The 21,987-nt window shown below is 32.7% G+C and overlaps 1 pseudogene; it reads left to right on the top strand.

The window, feature by feature from the left end:
* The first annotated feature begins 762 nt into the window (after positions 1-762).
* Positions 763-21,665, top strand: LOC123542374 (histidine decarboxylase-like; annotated as a pseudogene).
* Positions 21,666-21,987: the final 322 nt, after the last annotated feature.

Here is a 21,987-nt window from a genome sequence, read left to right as displayed (position 1 = left end):
AATTAAGGGAATTGACCTTTGTGCCCCATTTCAAATGCTTATCAATTTTGAATATGGACAAAACAGTAAATCATTTAATTCTTATGTGTCTCCAAAACATATACTCTCTCTGTCATTAAGCTTCAATGATTTCTTCAGTCATATAGCATAATTTCCTGATATCTATTGTTTTCCTTTTTTCTTTGTCGTACTATTTTTAGGTCAGTTCCTTCAAACCATTTTCTTTACGCCCCTTAGCAAAATCCGTCTTATATACATAAATTGATTCTGCTAGAAACTTATGTATAACACTTGGTACCATAAAATAGGCGACATGTACATGCAGAAAAAGTATCTTCATATTTGCAAAAATTGCCATAACAGCCATATCATGTATTTTAAAATGTGATCAATATTTTTTTTTTCATTTTTAAATCCAAAACAATTGAATTGGTCTGCAACTGTAGACTATCATACATTTGTAGTTGGCTTATGAAGTATTATTGCCTTATAAGACTTCAAATAAAAAACAATTCAAACATAATATCATGAACAATTACAATTTCTTAACATAAAATCAAAAAACATATATCTTATTCCTTTAAACATAAAGAAAGTCCTTTCCACAAGGGTATAAATCACATAAAAGGTACAGCAAAAGAGCAGTTAAAAGCAATATTTCTCAAATCATCCAGACATAAATCATACTAAGTCCCTAAGTCCTTGGGCAGAAGTATATATCCCATAAACCAGACCATTGTAATATAAGTATGCTACGTACTTTTAAGTATGATGCGGACTTTAAATTTTACGAATATTTTTTTTCTTGTTGCAGCATTTCGGTTATTTTGAAATCAAAATTATAACCATCATTATTCAGAAATCTATTGCACTGATATTACTCAATTAAAACCAAATCATTTTCACCCTTTTTCCAGGAAAGGAAATGGTTGATTATATTGCGGACTACCTACAAAACATACGTAATCGCCGAGTGTTGCCGAATGTAAAGCCCGGATATATGCGCCATCTGGTTCCTGACACTGCCCCGCAACTGGGAGAAGACTGGAATGTAATTATGGATGATATTGAGCGTGTAATTATGCCGGGCGTAAGTATAATTATGCTTTATACTCCCAGGGAGAGGCATATTAAAATCGCACCATCTGTTTTTCCACCATTCTCTCCCAGTTTTCTAGCCCAGTGCATAATTGATAAGCGAATATATATAGGAATTTTGAAAACATCTGTACATTAAGGTTCATCATAACTTATAAACATGCCACGCCTTGTCTTAATAAGTGATGAGGAATATGTAAGAATATGTAAGTCATTCTTCCAATTATTTACAAAAAAACCCAACTTTCTATCAATATAAAGTGGAAAATAAAATGAAGATGCATAATAAAACGGGCTCTCTCACAAAAATAGATCTTCAGTGTTTCTGTTTTTGTTTTAGACAAGGGAAATTGACGTTAAAAAATCTGATAATTCTTATCTTAACAAGAGGTTTCCTTATTTTGTTTAGAACCATTAATAAATTAATAAAAGGACATCCGTAGATACCAACTGTTTACATTGTTCTTATTCAAGCTCAGGTCATAGCTCTTTCATATATAACTTGGCTTTTTAAGATTATAGGTAAGGGTAGATTCCTCGGAAGCAAAGAGCACCACAAACACATCCTCACGGCTAGTTTGAACACATCACATTATCATATGCCATAGTGTATGTGTTAACATGTTTGACACATAACCTGGGTCTTACTCTGCTTAACATGACATTACTTTATAGAACGCCCAAAATCAAGAACGAAAACGTTAAGTACGCACATTCGACAAGTATATTTGAGTGTAATTTTACAAATCGTTGAATTCTGTTTTGATCTTTATACCCATTGCTAAGTTTTATATATTAGGTACACACATATATTATTTACTAAAGATAAAAGGTAATTGATATTAAAGAGTATAAATTTTATGCGCTTTCAACCACTCTAAGTGTACATCATTAAAGGTCAGCATGCATTTTTATCTGCTTCTAATTTCAGATCACACATTGGCAGAGCCCATATATGCATGCCTATTTTCCCGCCCTTAATAGTTTTCCATCATTATTAGGAGACATGTTAGCGGATGCTATCAACTGCATAGGTTTCACGTGGGTGAGTAAAGATTTTCTTTACTTTTATGTCGATTTAAATTTCAGATATATTCTTTCAATAAATCAAACGGGTTCAGTACATTTTGAATAAAATTACCCCTGCTTATCCTACATATCCAAATATTGTGTTATGTTATGAATTTATATACTTTTTTAACTAAAAAGTCTTCTTCTATTTATATTTTTCTTTACCAGGCTGCTCTGTTCCCATTCACATTAATTAAGAACTAATATATAGCGGAATCGTGTTTCAATTTATTTAACAATGAACAAATGTACAAATATCCTATTACGTGGCGTAAATACGATTTGGAGTATTTGATTTAATGGACAGTTCAAGATTTTGTCGATAAATTTCACTTAACTCCTCCCCCTATTGTTATTGTATTCATACCAAGGTCAAGTTCTCAGCAGTATCACAAACTTAACGCACGTGGTCTATTGTGTAAACTAGGTCAATCGTATTTGACAGTCTCGATCGGATTGTCTATTTTATGTAAACACTAATGATAGACAGTTTTGGGTCCGTCCATTAAAACTCACTTCTGCTGTTTATTAATATGGTATGTTATAAAAAATGTATAAATTGAAAGAGTGAATCAAATTTCTTTGCTGGGTTTTCGATGCGTATTATTATATCAATCGGGCTTTGCCTTCGTGGCATAACCCCTTCTCGACTACATTCTAAACTAAACTTCTAGACTACATTCTCATTTGTTTATTGAACAACAAATTCAGTTTATTTAAGACCTTGAAACATACCATTGACTAATTTCGCTCTTTCCAATGACATAAGAATTTTCTTTTACATGCAAGACGATTTGGTGTTTTGTATTCCCTCGCGCGTACTTTTGAACCAGCATTACCGTTACTTTACATTCTCTTCACACACCAGTGTTTACCAAATCCAATTTGCTTTGCACTGGCTATTTCTTTACTGAAAGAAGCTTGACACTCAGCTATTATATGCACAAATAATTGGAGGTCGCTCATATTGCACAAATTAAATCAGTTCCAATTACCAGTTGACATTTGTCTGTTGGAAATCTATTAGACGTGACCTGGGATAATAGTGACTGCCATACAGTTCTAGTTTAGGCAGTTTGCCCGTGTTGATAATCGACAATTTCCGTGCTATAACGTTTCAAATGTAGTTCAGTTAGAACATAGCTTTTCGTACAAACCGGATAATGCGTAGTCTACCGGAAACTACCGATCGTCAGTACGGACTTTCTACCTTGAACTATAACTGTTTAATGCAAGGCAAATTCCTTGTCCATTTTCTTTTTTTTACATAGTCAGCACGATGTCATGTGTATCTGTTTTACTTTTCAAACGCGTTTTCTATCATGTAGCTTTACACTTCAATTGCATTCAATAGCTGTTATAACCTTAGAGGGTCATAACTTTGACCTTTTGACGGTGTCATATGGAATTAGTATATCTTCCAGAATTTGACCTGCGGAAATACAAAAATATGTAGTCGGTTTAAATGCAAAGACAGAATGTGTGCTGTCCCACCAAAAGCCGCTAAGTGTCTATGTCGGAGCGATTATGTTCTCCCCACTTAATCTATAAAAAATATGTCTATGTATAAACTACTTTAATTTCAATTTTTACATTTAGAATTAACAGTGAACTTACTAATTTAACCGCAAAAATAATCATCAAAATCAACTACAGGCGATTCAAAACAATTCAGACGTTCACTGCAGCGCAGGTGAATTCAATACCTAGTTTAGTTGTAAAACATTATTTTCTGTGGGAAGAATTTGACTTGAACAGTAATGTCGATATCTTCCTATAAAAAGACAATAGGTTTTACAGAGTATGGTTACATCTAAGACCTTTTGATCACACTAAATGTCGGTTTTGACGTCAAAGTAAACAATATGATGAGATTAATCATACGTTACAGACGCAAAATAAACATACTGGATATTGAATTATTTAAGTAAAACACTATTACATATACTTATATTATTATCGTACAAGATCATGCGACAGCAGGCATAAATTCAGGCAAATGAATATCAGATATATTGACGAAAAAAGGCAGAAACACTTCAAGTTCTTTAGAGTTGACACAACTTTGATCGTTAATTGATACTGGTCTGTTGAAAGTCGTGACAAAAATATTACAATGTACCTATACTCCTCTACCTAGAAAAAGTAAAGCATTCGAAAATTAACCAACGCAAACACTGAATACAGAAGGAAGTGATTCTTCTTTTAGAGGCAAATGCTATATTACTCCATTCCGTATTTGGAATAGACTAAATTGTGTTTGCAGAATTCAGCTGCGGACTCATCTGATATTTACTCTCACAAGAAGCGCCAATGTATATAATACGTACACTCATTTTTTTTATCACTGCAAGGTTTATACTATGTTTTGTTTGATTCATTGGAACATTTTAAAAAAGATCTACATTTATAATACATTTTAGAACTAGTATACACTTGAAATTTGGTATCAAATATTCAATCGAGAACAAAGGTAATGTAGTCGTTAATATTCTACTGCACTTGGAATATTATCGCATTTTAGATATTAGCTATGGATTCCAAATACGGATACAAATGTTTTAAGTGCCATATATTCACTCAGTGCAACTTTTATAAGATTAATTGTGTTAGATTAAACATAATTTAGTACTATCAAATTGTAAAATCCATTTAATCGAAAGTTGATAGTGAAACAAATTACAGTAAGAATAGCAAATGTTTCTCTGAACAGAGGTATATCTCGTGTATCAATCACATTATGCCGCTTGTTGACGATAAAGCAAGAACAAGTAAGAATCTTAAATGCTTGATTGAACAGAACTATGTCTCGTGTATCAATCACTTTAAGTTTTGTCCCAGATAAAATTTTCTTTACAATTGATTTTGATCATTTGATTTAAATGAAACCAAAGAGAGATAGTTCCTTTTACTTTTTAAACAAAAACATTTAGGTCAAATAAGAACTTTTAAAACGAAAGATATTGAAAGTGTAAAATTGCTGGAAATTGCTGATCATTTCGCATCTTGATTCAATTTATCCAATCCTGAATTCAGTTGTATGATAAAGAGTTTGTGTAAATTTATGATGGTATCTTACAAGTTTAATTATTTTACTTTGCTTGGTTGCATTCTATGCTTCGAAAGATTTTTATACTTAAGTTACTTTAGATTGATTAAATATCAAAACAGAAATCTTTTAGTGCCATGGAGGATGTAAAAGTCTCCCTGAACTTGAATTCTGTGTTTTTATATTTTCTGGTACTTTGGGAGATTTAGTCAATTTAATGTCTATGTGATAGAATTCCGCTTAAGTCGGTGTAGGGAGCGTGAGGGGTGTTGCACTTTCCATTACCTCTCATGAACAGACTCAGTGAAACGGAGTCTACTACTATTTTGCCTGGTTTCAAAGGATTCTCGCTGGTTTTATTATCGTGTTTGATTTATTGTTCAAACTTTCATGTATCAGCGTAAGAAACAAATCATTTCTGGATTTCATAAAAGCAAAACAAAGTGATGTATCATTAAAATAATCTTAAATTAATATATCTCTATCTTCAATCACAGTAACTAACAACCGTAAAGACGGATGAATTGTGACAACTTTACCAATTAATCTAATTATTACAGCTCGAGAACAGGAGAGATAACATGTAACAATTCTGGAATTCTGAAAGAGAATGCTGAAGCATTCTAATTTCATGTAACACAGCTGTTAAATATTTGTCATACATTTACAGTATCACAATTACACCTAGCAAATTGTATCGCTAAATAATAGATCTCACTGGTTTTATTATCGCGTTTGATATATTAAGCTTTCATGCATCAGCGTAAGAAACAAATCATTCTGGATTTCAGTCAGGGGAAAACCACAAAAGCAAAACAAAAAAGTATTATGATATGATAAATGTTTAAAATCAATCTGACTTGAGTGCAGCTCCAATTAACGCTACACACATAGGATCTGAAGACGTGCTAATAATAGCCTCGTTCTGACGAACCTTACGATAGCCAATCAGAAAGTAGATGTTTTAAAAAATCTATATTTAGCCTGGGTGTTTCATATTTAAAATTCTTATGGCGACCACATCGCGACTACGCCTTTTCGTATTTTGAGAGAAATCATATGTCATGGTACGGACCTGGTCACGTAAGGAATCAGACAGCCGGTTAGCTCAGTTGGTAGGGCACTCGCCCTGTAAGCGAGAGGTCCCGGGTTCGAGCCCCGGACTCACTGCACATTTTTCTCACCCTTTGACATTCGACGCTATTTTGATGGTTCAGCCAAATGCTTGTTGAAACAGGCGGTCTGATTGGTTCAAATAAAAATAGATTTGCGAAAAAAAAATAATAGCAATATCGGAAATCCAAAATATACAGAAGACGAATGTGAATGGGTCATTAGTACTTTAGTCAGATTGCTTTAAAATAAGATTATTATCTCTATCTTCATTCACAGTAACTAACAACCGTAAAGACGGATGAATCATGACAACTTTACCAATTAATCTAATTAATACAGCCCGAGAACAGGGAATATTACATGTAACAATTCTGTAATTCTAAAAAGAAAGAATGCTGAAGCATTCCAATTTCATGCGACACTGCTGTTGAAATAATTGTCATACATTTACAGTCTCAGAATTATACCTAGCAAATTGTATCGCTAAATAATAGGTTCGTAATGGATTTGTTACATGTTGATGCAAAATATGAGAAAAGTGCTCAATGTTGGAGAAGCAATCATCATAATTAAGTTAGTCTCGAGCAGTCTCGAATGTTTCCTTCAAGTCTCGTCCGCTCGGACAATAGCTCATGTAAAACCAAACTCGTACAGAAGCAAGTTTTATAGCAAAAAAATCAATATAAATGTAATCAATACAGTCAATTTGTCAGTTTAAATATCAAAGGCTACTTTAGTAGACTGGAGACCAGTCCCTTATTATCCATATCAGGACGACATGTCTTTTATAGTTTATCGGTGTAGTAAAAATACCAGATGCTTTTTCTTCCATAACCTTCCATAGTCCAATAGAAACAGCAACGGTGAAAGAACAACTCACCCTCACAATCACTTTTACAATAAAACCATGTGGCAACATGCATTTACCTTTGTATTTTCAGACCCGCGTACCCAACTTGTTCTTTTTTTTTCTTTATATTTACCATCTATATGTCCATTGTCTATGTATTTTTTTTGTGTATTATTTAACCCTGTATACATCCATGCATACACCTATGGAAAGAGGACTGCGTCCGTGTTCTCCTACGACACAGTACTCTTGTTTTGAAGATAATAACCTGAGTGAGATTTTTACATTTATTTTACTCTCTAGCGGAAGTAGACATAAAGTTGTCGAAGAGAGCTAGTATTTCTCAAAATAAAATGAATTTCTTTGCAGGCTTCCAGTCCAGCCGCTACAGAACTGGAAACAATTGTCATGGACTGGCTGGGCAAAATGATTGGCTTACCTTCCGAATTTCTCCACAGCAATAAGCAAACAATGGGAGGAGGGGTTATTCAGGTAGATGTGTCTATAGCGAATTACAATTCAGAGTTAAATATATTTACAAATATTAGAGCCGATTGCTGCATTTCTGACAACAAGAATAATTTAGAACACCAGTGGAATAAACCATTAATTATCATAGGCATCATGGTTGCTAATATTTTCATGCATTAGATACGAATACTGATTCATTGATATTCTATTGTACCACATCTAAGAATATACATAAATAAGTATTAAATAACAGTATGTGACTACAATGAGATGAATTTTAAAGTTAGGAAAGGTGACACAATCTACCTCAATTTGATTTAACGATGGATGATCCTTCAGTTTATGAGAGATATTTATCCATTTCTCCACACCGACAAGACTATTAAAGGCATAGTTCAACAATAAAAGACAATTGAATGTAATTCAGCGATTTCTTGGTTTCGTTCTCAGACAACTGCGAGTGATTGTACCTTTGTAACGTTATTAGCGGCGCGTTCGGATGCAATCAGACATTATCGTGCTAATAACGAGGACTTGGACGATGCGGAAGTTAATGCACGATTAGTGGCGTACTGTTCGGATCAGGTATGAACATGATAAGTGAGACTCAATAATTAACTGTATATATTGAAGTGGGGACATACTATTATATATATTAAACATGCAACAAAATTATCACTTTAATTTAGAATCGTATTTGCCAGTGTAAAAATCTGAACCATGGCTGCCAGTTTCGATTTTGCCTGTGGGACCCTTATGATGTGAAGTAATAAGCTAATGCAAATTATGCTATAAGTGTGTTGGAAAACATTTACTTGTTCATGTAAAGTTTCTTACCTGTCGAACAATTACTTTAACCAAACAGATATCTCCAACATCTTCACGCAGCTGGTCTTTTGTTTATCTAAATTTCATTGTTTTCAGACAAAACGATACATTGCTTTAGATTATTAGCAGAATGTACAGGGTTTTGCAATAGTCTTTTTAAAACAAATTCATTAATTATAAATAATAATTCTTCTGTATGCAGTTATTGGCTTCTTCGTCGTACATATAGGGATTCAGCTATTTTTTCAGATATTGTTTAAAACCACGATTCCACTTACAGGCCCATTCTTCAGTAGAGAAAGCTGGACTGATTGGTTTAGTGAAAATGAGATTCTTACCCAGCGATGAAAATCTAAGTTTGCGTGGTGACACTCTACAGAAAGCCATCAACGAGGACCTTAGTGCTGGGCTCATACCATTTTACGTGTGTAGTCAAATGATCTTACATCACTTCTATTTAAATGTATAACTGGTTATTTTGGCAGTTACAAATCTTTATACCTTAAGAGATGGATATTTTATATTAAGAATATAGTTGTTTGCTTATTCAAGTTGTCTCACAAACAATTATTATGAATTATAACTGTACCCTTCTTTATATGATGGAATTCATTCCGAAAATTCTGCATTCGAGCATATTTTGCAATTTTGACACTGGCTTAACGGGAACATTGGGATGTTTCAGAGCAGTTATATACACCAACAATATTTGGGCTGTCCACGTCTTGAGGCGTATGTTTTAACAAAAAAAAAAACAACAACAAAAAACAACAAAGACCTACCCATATATATAACTGGTAGCACGATCTTGATCCTTTATATACATATGAATCAAATTCAAATTACTCTGTTGATACACTTATTCCATTCCGAGGGATTTAAGACTTGGGATCGCAAGAGATATTGGATGTATTTGAACCTAATGATATAAAATAAAATCTATCTTGAATAACTTAATAAGTGTACTAGAGAATATCAATAAATTTGATTTCTGATATGGCAAGCATGTCAAAGTAATGTCTTTTCGAGCATTCACTTTTCAATTTTGGATGAAACATTGACATTTAGTGCCGAGATATATTGCAATACTTCGAAGGGATGGAAATATCTATAGATAAATTGCCTTTTAATATTTTAATAAAATGGTTTGTCTTCCAAATAATGTGAAAGTTGTTAGGCCGTTTCGTACTAATAGTTATTTTTATTGATATTTGAACTTCGCAAGAAATATGCATCATTAAAGAAAATGCTCAAACAAAACAAAGATATGTCGTAACGTTCGTTCTAAATGAAAATAAAATATACTTGTTGAGATTGAATATATTTACAAAGTATTGTATTCCAGCTCTGTGCGACGGTTGGAACAACTGGAGCATGTGCGTTCGATAATCTTAAAGAAATAGGTCCAATATGTAAGTTTTAACAACTTTAATGTAAGTTAATGAATTTAAAGCCATTGCGAACTGTTTTCATGGCCAAATGTCCAAAATTACAAAGCCATTACAAAACAGTTTATATACTCTCTCTTTCTCTAAAAGGGACGCGATATATATAATAGTTTAGAAAAATGTTAGAGAAATTGTTAAAAAAAACTATACAAACTGCTGTTTTCAATAATTTGTCGCCTGAAAAAATTCAAGAAGATGTAACAGAAATGAAATGTATATTTTATCGATCCAGATAGGATCATGCTTTTTACGTTTTGTATCTTGCTTTTGTAATTCAACCTAAAACCTTTATATAATATTCTGAAATCAAATTTTATCATACTACTTGCGGCTTTCTCTTCAAGGCGAAGGTGAAGGAATATGGATGCATATTGATGCCGCGTATGCGGGGACTGCATTCGTATGCCCAGAGTACCGCAGGTTCATGGCAGGAGTTGAGCATGCGCAATCATTCGCTTTTAATCCGTCCAAATGGATGATGGTGCATTTTGATTGCAGCGCAATGTGGTATGTTTTTTTTTTTTTTTTACAAAGTATAAACTTTCATATCGACTTTCCTTACGATAGATAAACGATCTGATTTAAATTCTTGTATTATTGAAAAGCAAAGGAACTACATTTTGGCAGACTCATTAAGGTATTTAGAAATACTAGTTCACAAGAAATAGAGAATATTAGGTTACTGTCTTTCTTAACTTAAGTTTATCCATCAAGCTGGAGAAAGATTTATCCAACCCGAGGCTTGCCGAGGAGTGAAAACCTTTCGGAGATGAGGGGACGAGGTTGCTAGGTCCAGTTACACACGATTCCTTATAATAAAACATAAATTTTTCTCCTACCTGATGCTTTGCCTTCTGAAGTTTTGTGTATTATAAATCATCGGTGCTTACAGGGCATTCGTGTAAAAACAAGCAGAGTGGTTTTGACTCGGATAAAATACAGCCGAAAATCATGCTTGAGATGAATTCAAATGCCCGCAGTCTATACTTTAAATTTATTTCATTTCCATGCAAGATAATGTGGAGTAAATGAAATTCCTTCCACCATGAATGGTTTAAATCCAAAAACTACAATAAACGACTGCTTAAATCTGGTTAATTGTGTAATTTTGAACTAAAAAATGAGTAAACGCTACAATACACAAAGTCAAGGTCAAATCACCCAGACTTTAAATACCACCACCGTACCATTCCGTATTGCGGTTTACTAGGGTATAGTCAACTATTGTTTTTATTTTTATTTATTTTTACTGTGACTGTCCTCATAAAATGCTGAAATAACTAGCCTCGAACTCTTGGTCCTGTTTACACTGCCTATAGTGCATATACTTGTAAAAGTAGTCCGTGAGTTGAAGTGACAGTATAAACCTCTATTGACTGAATAAACCTCACATTTACACGGCAGGTAGATATCGGCCTAACAAATGCATAGTGATAGGATAAAGATACAACTTAGACTTAAGGGTAAAATTTTAGTGATTGTATAAGCATAGTTAACTTTTTTACTTTTTTTGTTTTTATTTTTAAGAAAGAATGATACTAAGCAAGATAAGTACATACTCGGTTTGTCTGTTCATGAAACTCCAATTTTGGCATGTTCTACAAGTATGCCGAGTAAAACTTCACGTCGATGTTTTAAATACTTTGGCTCTATTTTTGATAGTCGTTTTTTTTTATTTTGGATTAACGTATAAACAATACATTTCTGTGAGAAAAGGGATTTTTGGAAAAAAAAACATATACGGAATATATACGTAGATGTTTAGGTTTAAAAATATATGTAGGCTAATATTATATTAGAAAGAATGATCAGTTACAATTAAACATACAATACCTAAATTTATTTAGAAAAGTAGTAGTACTTGAGTTAAGGCTAAAAAGATTTAAAAAGGTATAAGAAATCATAATATGAAAGCCACTAAAATCTGGAAATAGCATTTAACTCTAGAGTATAGATCTACATTCACATGTAACCAGGTTAATTATATTAAACGAACATTTTCTACATCTGAATCAATATGACTTGTAATGAAAAACTAAAACTGAAAGCGGCCCATAGTATATCTTTAATCAGAACAAATCATTGTTAATATCATTACAGGGTCAAAAACAGCGGTGCTTTGCACAGGACATTTAACGTCGATCCTTTGTACCTAAAACACGAAAACTCGGGTAAGAAAAAAGTGCTTATATCCTTACATTAATTAAAGACAGCCTATCGTATTGTCACAATGTTTCAAATACCAAAGTATGCTTACAATAATACATTAGAGAAAATTGTTTACAAATAAGAAAGTCATATGCCAGTTAATTGGTACAGGGCTGGATTATAAGATTTTGATGATTTGAAGGTATCTTAACAGTAGATATGGTTCCCATTCTGTCGCTGTTGATATGTATCAATAGTATCATGAGCATGTAATTTGGGATATGTCTGTAATGTGTCGGAATGTTTAGACAAACGGACACGAAACCTTGCTTTAAACTTTCCTTAAACAACTCAAAAATGAGTAAATGTGAAATGTCTGCGAATGGTATTATTGAATCATGATAAAAGTCCACGGCAAAGATTTGAAATACTGCTACTCATCAATGCATTTATAGGCCCTATATCAATGGTTGTTATAAAATAGCTTGGTTTCAGGAAAATAAAATCAAATAAAGACTTTTCTACAATGAAACACATGCTATTCGGCTCCATATAGTTTGATTCTAAAGATCGAATTAAGGAACAAGGAGCTGTCTTTACTGTTAAAGACGTCATTAAATATTTACAAAACGCAATGCCGAACCATAAAGAACAACTAATTTTAAAAACAGTTCATGATGCGTCTATAAACAAGACGGCAATGTCCATATATAAACCCTCCAAATCAGATTATATACTCGTGTTTATATCTGGTCTCAATCACCCTGTATTCTTTCATTCAGAAATCCGAATTTATGGGCTTTTTATTAAGGATTACAGTCATTTAACGACTGAATGGTGACAGTTCAATTAAGCAATTAGACGTAAGAGCAATTCTCACGCTTCTGCTCTTCTACTGATAGATGGTGATTCCGGTTTAATGGCTGATGCATATCTGTTTAATTACTGCTAATGATTTCATTTCCACACGCGGAGACAATTTGTCTCTTATGATGAATAGGAAATGAAGCTTTAAATGTTAAGAATTTATTTTTAGACGTGGGACGTAATAAAACAAATCCACTGTTTCTTTTCTATTTCACTAATATTTTCATATAATTGCCATTCGGACATTTCTTACGATATCAACGCAACAAACGGTACATAAACAAAAAAGTTGTTTTCTAGAAAGGACTCGCAAAGTATAAGGCTATTTTGAATACAAGAAAAAATCAAACAAAAGTTACTTTATTGTCAGTATAAGGTTTCATTACATACCCCATATCGCTTTGGTGAAGTGCAACAATAAAAATTGATAAGAAATTTACTTAATCAAATTTTATCCCTGGTTTTGGTAATTGTAATATAGTTTGATTAACAATTCGTTTAGTTAAGTTTATACTAATTTGTTTTAGCTCGATTGTGATGAAAGATTTAAGCTTGTTGTTACCACACTCGTGTCCACTTCCTGGCAAAAGAACTATTACTGTTGTCATTTGAAAAGTCATGGTCGTGACTCCAGCGCGGCTCGAACCCATGACCCCTGGATTGAGCGTTCGACACCTTATCCACTAAACCACCGCTCCCCTTAACAATTACACAAGTAAAGAGTGAAGAATTATGTTATTCATAAGCAAGATTTCTGTCTTGTGTGCGACAGTAAAGTTGATTTTTTTTTTGTATTTTTCAGGCGCGGCTATTGACTATATGGTAAGTATCACAGTTATGTGCTTCCAGTGTAGGCCTTAAACGTTCTCTGTCAGAGCGGCATGTCATTCAAATCTTAGTAATTATATAACGTTACACAAAGAAAGTGAATGCCGCAAGAAATGTTGAACTGAAATGAGGCAGCCATGTGTACTTATTACATTTTCAAATAAGCCTGAAAACCCGGCTACTTAAAACGATTTTAAATGAACTTAATAGATCGATTTTCAAATTCCCACTTGCATATCTCGCTTTAAATCATTACGTTCTCAATACATGCATGCATATAGAATTAATTCCCTTTCTGCAAAGATGGAAAGCGTCGAATTTATTTGAATAATAAGAAAAATAATTTTTTTCTATTTTTAGCACTGGCAGATAGGACTCAGTCGAAGATTCCGGGCCTCAGAACTTTGGTTTGATAAACGGTCATTTTGGTATAGAGGGACTGCAAAAACATGTCCGGGAGGTACTTTAATTTTATTTTTATTTTATGAAAAAACGACTACTTGATTATAGTTTTCGTAAACGAATTAAATACATTATGTTAAAGGGCAAGGAATGCCGCCTCACAATAAGTTAATTTCATACGAAAGCCATTTTCAAGTCTAACGATAAGGGAATTTTAAATTTAAATTTAATATAGGGCAGTTTGAAATTTCAGAAAGGCTGATCATGGAGACAGTTTATGACGTCATTTACACATAAATGAATTCTTTCTTTAGCAAATAACCTTAAATAACCTTTAAATGTAAAATGATTTTCGTTTCAAAAGTATAAGATGTAAAGCATGGTAATTTCTTTCATTATCGCTGAAAAAAATAGAGAAGTTATTTTACAGAAATAATTGAATACAGTTCAAAGATGTACCTAGAAATGTAATAAACCCACCATTTTTTTTTCTTTTCTTTTTTGCCACGGAAACAAAATGGCCTCTAATTTGATTAGATATATTTAAATGCTCATATTTTTTTAAATTTAAGCCGATTTCGATTTTTTTTTTCACTTTTTTTAAACAATTAAAGAAATGCTAGCCGATGGAATGAAGTGTTTGAAATAAAAGAAAATTGTTTTACAGGGTGTTCGATTAGCAAAGTATTTTGAAGAAAAGGTCAGAAATGATTCTCGTTTTGAAATTCCTGCAGAGCGTCATCTTGGTATGGTTGTATTTAGGGTCAAGGTAAGTCACCACATGTTTCTGCAGTGTTTAAGGCCTAAATGATCTGCTTTCTATTTATGTTATATAAAGTTTACAATGTCTGCATTGCTGTACCATATATATGGACCCAGTTTTAGAATTTTAATCCTTATCTCATTTTAAAGAATAAAAGTGAACATTAATGCAGGGAAATGTTGGGGTCACATATATTTTTAGAAAGATTTGTATTGTCAGATCTGTTCATATTATTGAGTCCTTGTTTTATTACTCATACTGGAATTAAGTCCTACTTCACTAACTAAAGCCTTGTTTTTTATATTCTCAAAATTAGCCCTAACAGATACTTTCAGTAACGTACTATAGTGACCAAATCATAAATCTGCCCGAGTATAGATTCGAAGGGAGGAGCTTTGAACGCAATACTGTAGTAACTCATTTTAAATGCAAAGGTGTTAATACGGTGTTTCGTTCAACACTCGAAATGCTATTGATTTTCTAAAGATACATTCATGCAGCCACTCTAAGGCGATTTTGGAAGAGTACTGACAGCACTGAATGGTTGGAACCCGCATTTGATGTGCAATTAACCACTCCGCTGTAATGGTTCAAGTCATCTCCATGAAACAGTATAACATTCAAACCATAATTTTTTGCATCCGTGTTACATTATATGCTTTAAATTCTGCTCTGAATAAAACCATCAAGTGGCTTGAAACACACTGACGAGCTTGCTAAGGCAACCCTGTATCGGCTTAATTAAAATGTATTATTATAACATCAATGAGAAATACACTGTTTCATTGAAAATACAAATTATTTAAAATTCACAAAGAGAATATAGATAATAGAAATATTAGATATACAAATTTAAAAGTTAAAGGCACAGGCTTCCAGGTCGTTCGACAACAAAAAAAGAAGACTTTAAGATATTTGGAAATATGCTTTGAATTTTAATTACTGACAAACTATATGTTACGGAAACACATGGAAGTTAGTTGTTTTATTACTTTTTACAATGAAAGTCGAAAAGCTTTTACTCGAAGGAAACTGTCTCAATTATAAATATCTATATTCAACACGCATTTAACACTAAAGCCGGAGAACTTCTTTATTGTGGCGGCGGTCCGGGTACCATTCCTGACGCGGTCATCTTTTTTTTCTTGATTTCGCATTTTTAAAATAGTTTAGAAACAAAAACTCATATTTTAATGTTCATAATGCAACAAAACTTCAATTTGAAAGAAAGATGTGCATTGAAATGATTGTTAAACGTGACCATGTACTTTTACATAGAAATTATGGGAGATAAGCGGTCGGTATACTCGTAAATAATCAATACAAGTAGTGCGGAAATAGAACGGCAGATTAATCTGCTTCAGTGAAAACTGTCATCATTGAATTCTTGCAGTATCCAGAATACGGTTATAGTAGGTTTCAACTGCTTCGCGGTTTCAACCTAAAAACTAGAAGACCAATTCTTTTAATTTATATTAATGCTAAGTTACAAAAACAATTGCAATGACATGTGCATTCAATCATTATTCAGTGTGATTCAAAGTAATGTTTCGTTTACAAACTACTGTACTTTAAAAGTTATCAAGAAAAACATAATCATTATGGTAATTTTTCATTCTATGGAACTAAAACCAGTTTTTGAATTTGTTCTTGCTTATTTTCTATTTGTGTCTATTTTATTAGTTTAGGTATATATGATCCCCTATAAAACACATTTTCCTTTATTGTATGTGTAGGGTGACAATGCTCTTACTGAAATTCTCCTACAAAGATTGAACAGAACGGGTAAATTACACATGGTACCGGCGGCCATTAAGGGGAAGTACATCATACGTTTCACAGTGACGTCACAATATACAACTGAACAGGACATCGACCGCGATTGGAAAATAATAAAGGAAATGTATTCAAAAATTCAACGGGATGAATCAGGTACATTTTAAAATTTAGAGAGGGTTTAGAGTAAAATTTATTTCCCTGTCTTATTTGTAAGTGCCCTCATTTTTAAAAAGATTTACCTCTAGTATGTATTTATAGAAAAATGATCGAGGTTATCCGTTTAATTGGCTCCAAGCAATATTGAAGAGATTTTGTGGCACTGTTAAGACTTTCTAAATAGACTTGGAATTTTTTATTTCATGTCAAAGTCAATGATTTTATTTTTCATTATTATTTGATGGCAATTATTTTGATGGATTTATATTTTTTTTTTTCGAATTTATTTTACATGTCCAAAAATGTAAATTTATTATTGTAGTATGCACGTACATCTTTCAGAGTCATTGGATGACGACGTCTTTGTTGAAACACACGAGAAAGAGGCTGTAAAAGAAAAAGATCAGACATCTTGGAAGAAGTCTAGAGAATTTGGAATGTCTTTGGTTCTCAGTAACGTCGTACCAATGTCCCCTAAATTAATCAACGGAAGTTACGCTGCATTCTTTGATAATATGGTAGAATTCGCCAAGGTATATTTCGCCCAAACTGGAACCCGTATTGACAATCGGCAATTTCAGTCTGTTTAATTTCCCCCGTATACAATTTCGACGTTCTGCAGTTGCTATGAAAACGTTTTCTTATTAGTTCCAATAGATACCGAAATCTCATACGGAGGATATATAATTGCATTGAAATTGTCGATTATTAAAACGAGTTCATAACGGTTACCATAGACCAGATTAGACTTTCCTAAATGTTTAATGTTGTGCCTGCTTTATGCTGATTTGTATTGTTTTATGTTATACATTAATTTGTTACTTAACTGGCAAATGTTTCGTTATTGTGTTTATATTTTGATTGCCTTTTAGACCCACTTGTTTAGAGTTAGTTATCTGTAATTGCTTGTTCTTGTGATTAAACAGTGCACATTACCTCTTTCCAGTCAATACTAGCCGTTTTTCGTTTTCGTCGGATGAAAAGGAATAAGGTAAGACGGATATACCTTGATTTCGTGGTGAGGCAATGAATCTATTTTGGAACGCTTCATCAAGCAGAGATTTATTTTTAGTAGTCTTAAGTATTTATAGTGTTAATACTAAATATAGAGATAGTACCAAAACATTAGACTATAAAAACATTTAAAAAGATAATAATGGTTGCGTATACGTAACATTTAAGACTGAATATGATACTTAAGTCTTGATTTGATCATTTTGAAGCATATTATTTAAGATTTTCTGAAACCTTATATCAAATTTCTATGTACTAGTATCTGCTCTTACAGATAGTCCGACCGAAATTATTGATACATATTTAATCCCCAATTATACCTGGATTTATGCGAGAAGAACTTATCTCAATGCAAAAACACGTTGTCAAATACACGATTATTGTGTGACTTTAGAAAATGTTAAGTCTAATGATAAATCCAGGTCCACTATTTAAGCTCAGACATAATATTATTTGTACCATATCACTCATCATATATAAAACAAGAGCAAACACTTCAGTATTTACCATGAACAATGACATTACAACGAAACGACTTATCACTAACTTTTTAACCATATATTTACTTCATTATTCCTATTAATTTGTGTCATATAGGTGAAGAGGTAATGCAGGATAGGATTAATATTTGTATCGATGATTGATCTCTAGTACTATGTTTACTGAAAGAAATAAACTTCGCTAAACGTAATAAGTTTTTACCTAACTATTCTATTTATAGATCAATTGCCATTGTATCATCCTATTGTTTAGCCTGTTTACAAAAAAAACAACAGCGGGCTGACCTTTTTTGACCTTTTGTGTTAAAAGCTCACGCAAATTGTACATCTATCCGTAGGAAATCACGAGTACAGAACACACAGGAAGACCTATTCGACTATCACCAAGGAGGCGCGTGCACCTACGCGACCAGTCTAAACAACAGAGTCTTGATATAGAACACATTTCCGGCAATAAGAACTACGGCTGTTTCAAACAAGGATCACTTGACAGCAAGGTCGAAGAAATTCTAGAAACATACTCGAACGGAAGTTACGTCATCAAGTAAGAAAAATATGATGTTTTGAAAGAAAAGTTTCGTAAAAAAGGAATATTAGTTTTATGCTTGATTTTCAAATGACCATTACGCACAGAATACTTTGAAAAATGGTTGTAAGCATAACCAAGCAATCAAACTTAAGATAAATATTGAAAATAATTCAAAATCCATTTTTGAGTAGTAACTACTAAGGCAAACAGAAACATGTGCAGTTTGTGGACTGATTGGTCGTTACACGGGATTTTGCAAGATGATAAAAACTACTGCAGAAAGAAATAAGAGTTGATAACTGAGATGTTTTATCTCTACGGTCAATCGTTGTACCTTAACAGTCAGACAATACAATGCATGTTACCGATAGCCAAGTTTGATTTATTTTTATATTAACCATTTAGATGTTTTGAAAGGACCTTGAAACTCCCTTTATAGAATGACAAATATATCGCCCCCGATATCTTCTTAAAAAGAACTACGGCAAGCGAATCTGAACCTGGCATTGAATCGTACGGACGAGTGTCTCATGTGCGACAAAGTCAAGTCAAATTTTTAAATCAAGTTGTCTAAAACTTTTGAATGAAATAGCACATCTGTTCTAAATTAGAGAAAATCTCTAAGCATTAATGTCTTTCGTTAACTATGACGTTTTACTTTTTACCACCATCCATCAAAATGGTAAAATTAATCAGTTATTTTCATAATCTCTTGGTGCATGACGGAATCATTTTGCTCGAAACTAGATTTTGCCATTTTGACAATGGATTTTGAGATGCTTGATTTGTTGTCTAGCTATAAAGATTGGGTCAATATTCTTCAATACATGACAGACAGGTTTTTTTTGAGAAACACAACGCTGACGGACTAACTGATTGTGCAGTTCTGATACACTAGGTGCTATGAAAGATTACATGTACATTATGATTTCTTCTGAAATTCTCATAATGATTTTTAATTTCGAAGGGGCGTTTTATTTTGTTTTTATTCCTTTTTAAAACAAATCTCTAAATCTTTCCTTAAAGGTGTTATTTACCAGAAAAAAAATGTATCAAAATGAATTTGATATCACTGTTTCACTGATAACACGTTTCACTGATAACATTGACCTGTGTTCTTTCATTTTCGTATGATATGTCTAGCATTCTAGTATGATATATTTTCTGTGTCTAAGATATCTTAGTGGGAAATATCGAACAGTCGCGGCTAAGCATTAAATGTGTATTTTATTTTAAAAGCTGTTTTAAAATGATTTGTGTAATGGCACTGTATTAATTAAACGTAGAAGAAGTTTTGTTATATTTTAAATAACCATAAGATAACTTTCATACCATATATTCTTTTCGAAAAGTCGTTGTGCAGAAAATAGAGTACACATTTTGACTTCTCTTAGGGTAACTTTTCTCTTATATCAACAGAATTTCGATTACCAGGCAATAACTGATTTCAATTTGTTTCATTGAAGATATCCGAAAGACTTATCCGCTCTAAGTGAGCACGAAGAGGCGGAGAACCAACTGACTATCGCGGTACCAGATCGCCAGATCATCACAAATGGAGAAATTGAAAGGAAGAAAAGGGTAGAGACTAAAGATGCTTCGAATGGAGTAAGAATGTTTTGCAAGCATTGTGGGCATCCAGTTGACGTTGATGAATGATTATAATGGAGTGAAGTGTTTCGCAAGCATTCGGGACATCTGATTAAAGTTGAAAGTTTCAAACTGATTTAGAAGGTTTTACAAGCATTGTGAGCATCTAATTAACATTGATGAATATTTCGAATGGAGTCAGAATGTTTTGCAAGCATTTTTGGAACCCAATTGACGTAAATTAGGAACAGAGTGGATTTGAAACGTTTTGCGAGTGTTATGGACATCCAGTTGACGTAAATGAATGATTTATCATATAGGATAAAATATTATAAATACAGTTTTGATAAAAATGGTAACACATACAATACACTGCTGAACGTATAAATAATCAGTATTGCAGAAATTTGATATATTATCAAAAGCTATTTAATTTAATAAATGTACAGATAGAGGTTAGCTCCTAGATATATAACTAAACATCGATGCATCATTTGCAAAGTTTATCAGTATTTATTTTTCGAAAAAATCGAAAAATGTACTGCTTATAGGCATAAATGAAGTACAATATTGAAATTATGAATTTTTATCTGTAATTGTGTAATAAATGAAACCCTGATCTAATACATTATTTCTAAATTGATTAGTTTTATACTAACATACATAAATTACATAAAAGACTTTATAAAGTGTTAGAAATCGATGTATCCTTGTAATATTTTTATTGAAGCAAACCTGATTTTATTTATTTGTTTATTTAAACTGAACATAAATATGAAATTGTTACTTGTTGTTACAAAACATTTCTGCCAGATTAATGCCAAAATATGACGAAAAACAACAAATATACCATCCTGCACGGAAGGAGTGTAACAGTTGCTAATTTAAATCTTTGTCTTCACACATTTTACTACATCTTTATTGTATAATAGTTTCTCTTGAATATATCGTTGTATAAATTATAAATAGTAATATACTGATTTGTAGATCCAAATGATAATATTTATAGAATATAAAATGGATATTGCTTGTTAACAAGTATTATGTCAATGAAATGCTGGTGTGGATTTTAAAATTGCAGTAATTGTTTTGAAATTGTATCATATTATTATTATTATTAAGCTCACCTTGCGTGAAAACTGAATAGGGGGATTTCATATTAAGCACCTTGCGTGAGAACTGAATAGGGGGATTTCATTTAAATGCTCACCTTGCTGAAAACTGAATAGGGGATTTCATATTAAGCTCACCTTGCGTGAAAACTGAATAGGGGGATTTCATATTAAGCTCACCTTACGTGAAAACTGAATAGGGGGATTTCATATTAAGCTCACCTTGCGTGAAAACTGAATAGGGGGATTTCATATTAAGCTCACCTTACGTGAAAACTGAATAGGGGGATTTCATATTAAGCTCACCTTACGTGAAAACTGAATAGGGGGATTTCATATTAAGCTCACCTTGCGTGAAAACTGAATAG

Source organism: Mercenaria mercenaria, chromosome 19, assembly GCF_021730395.1.
Source record: "Mercenaria mercenaria strain notata chromosome 19, MADL_Memer_1, whole genome shotgun sequence".
In the NCBI taxonomy this organism is placed as follows: Eukaryota; Metazoa; Mollusca; class Bivalvia; order Venerida; family Veneridae; genus Mercenaria; species Mercenaria mercenaria.
This window is presented reverse-complemented; position numbering and strand designations above follow the sequence as displayed.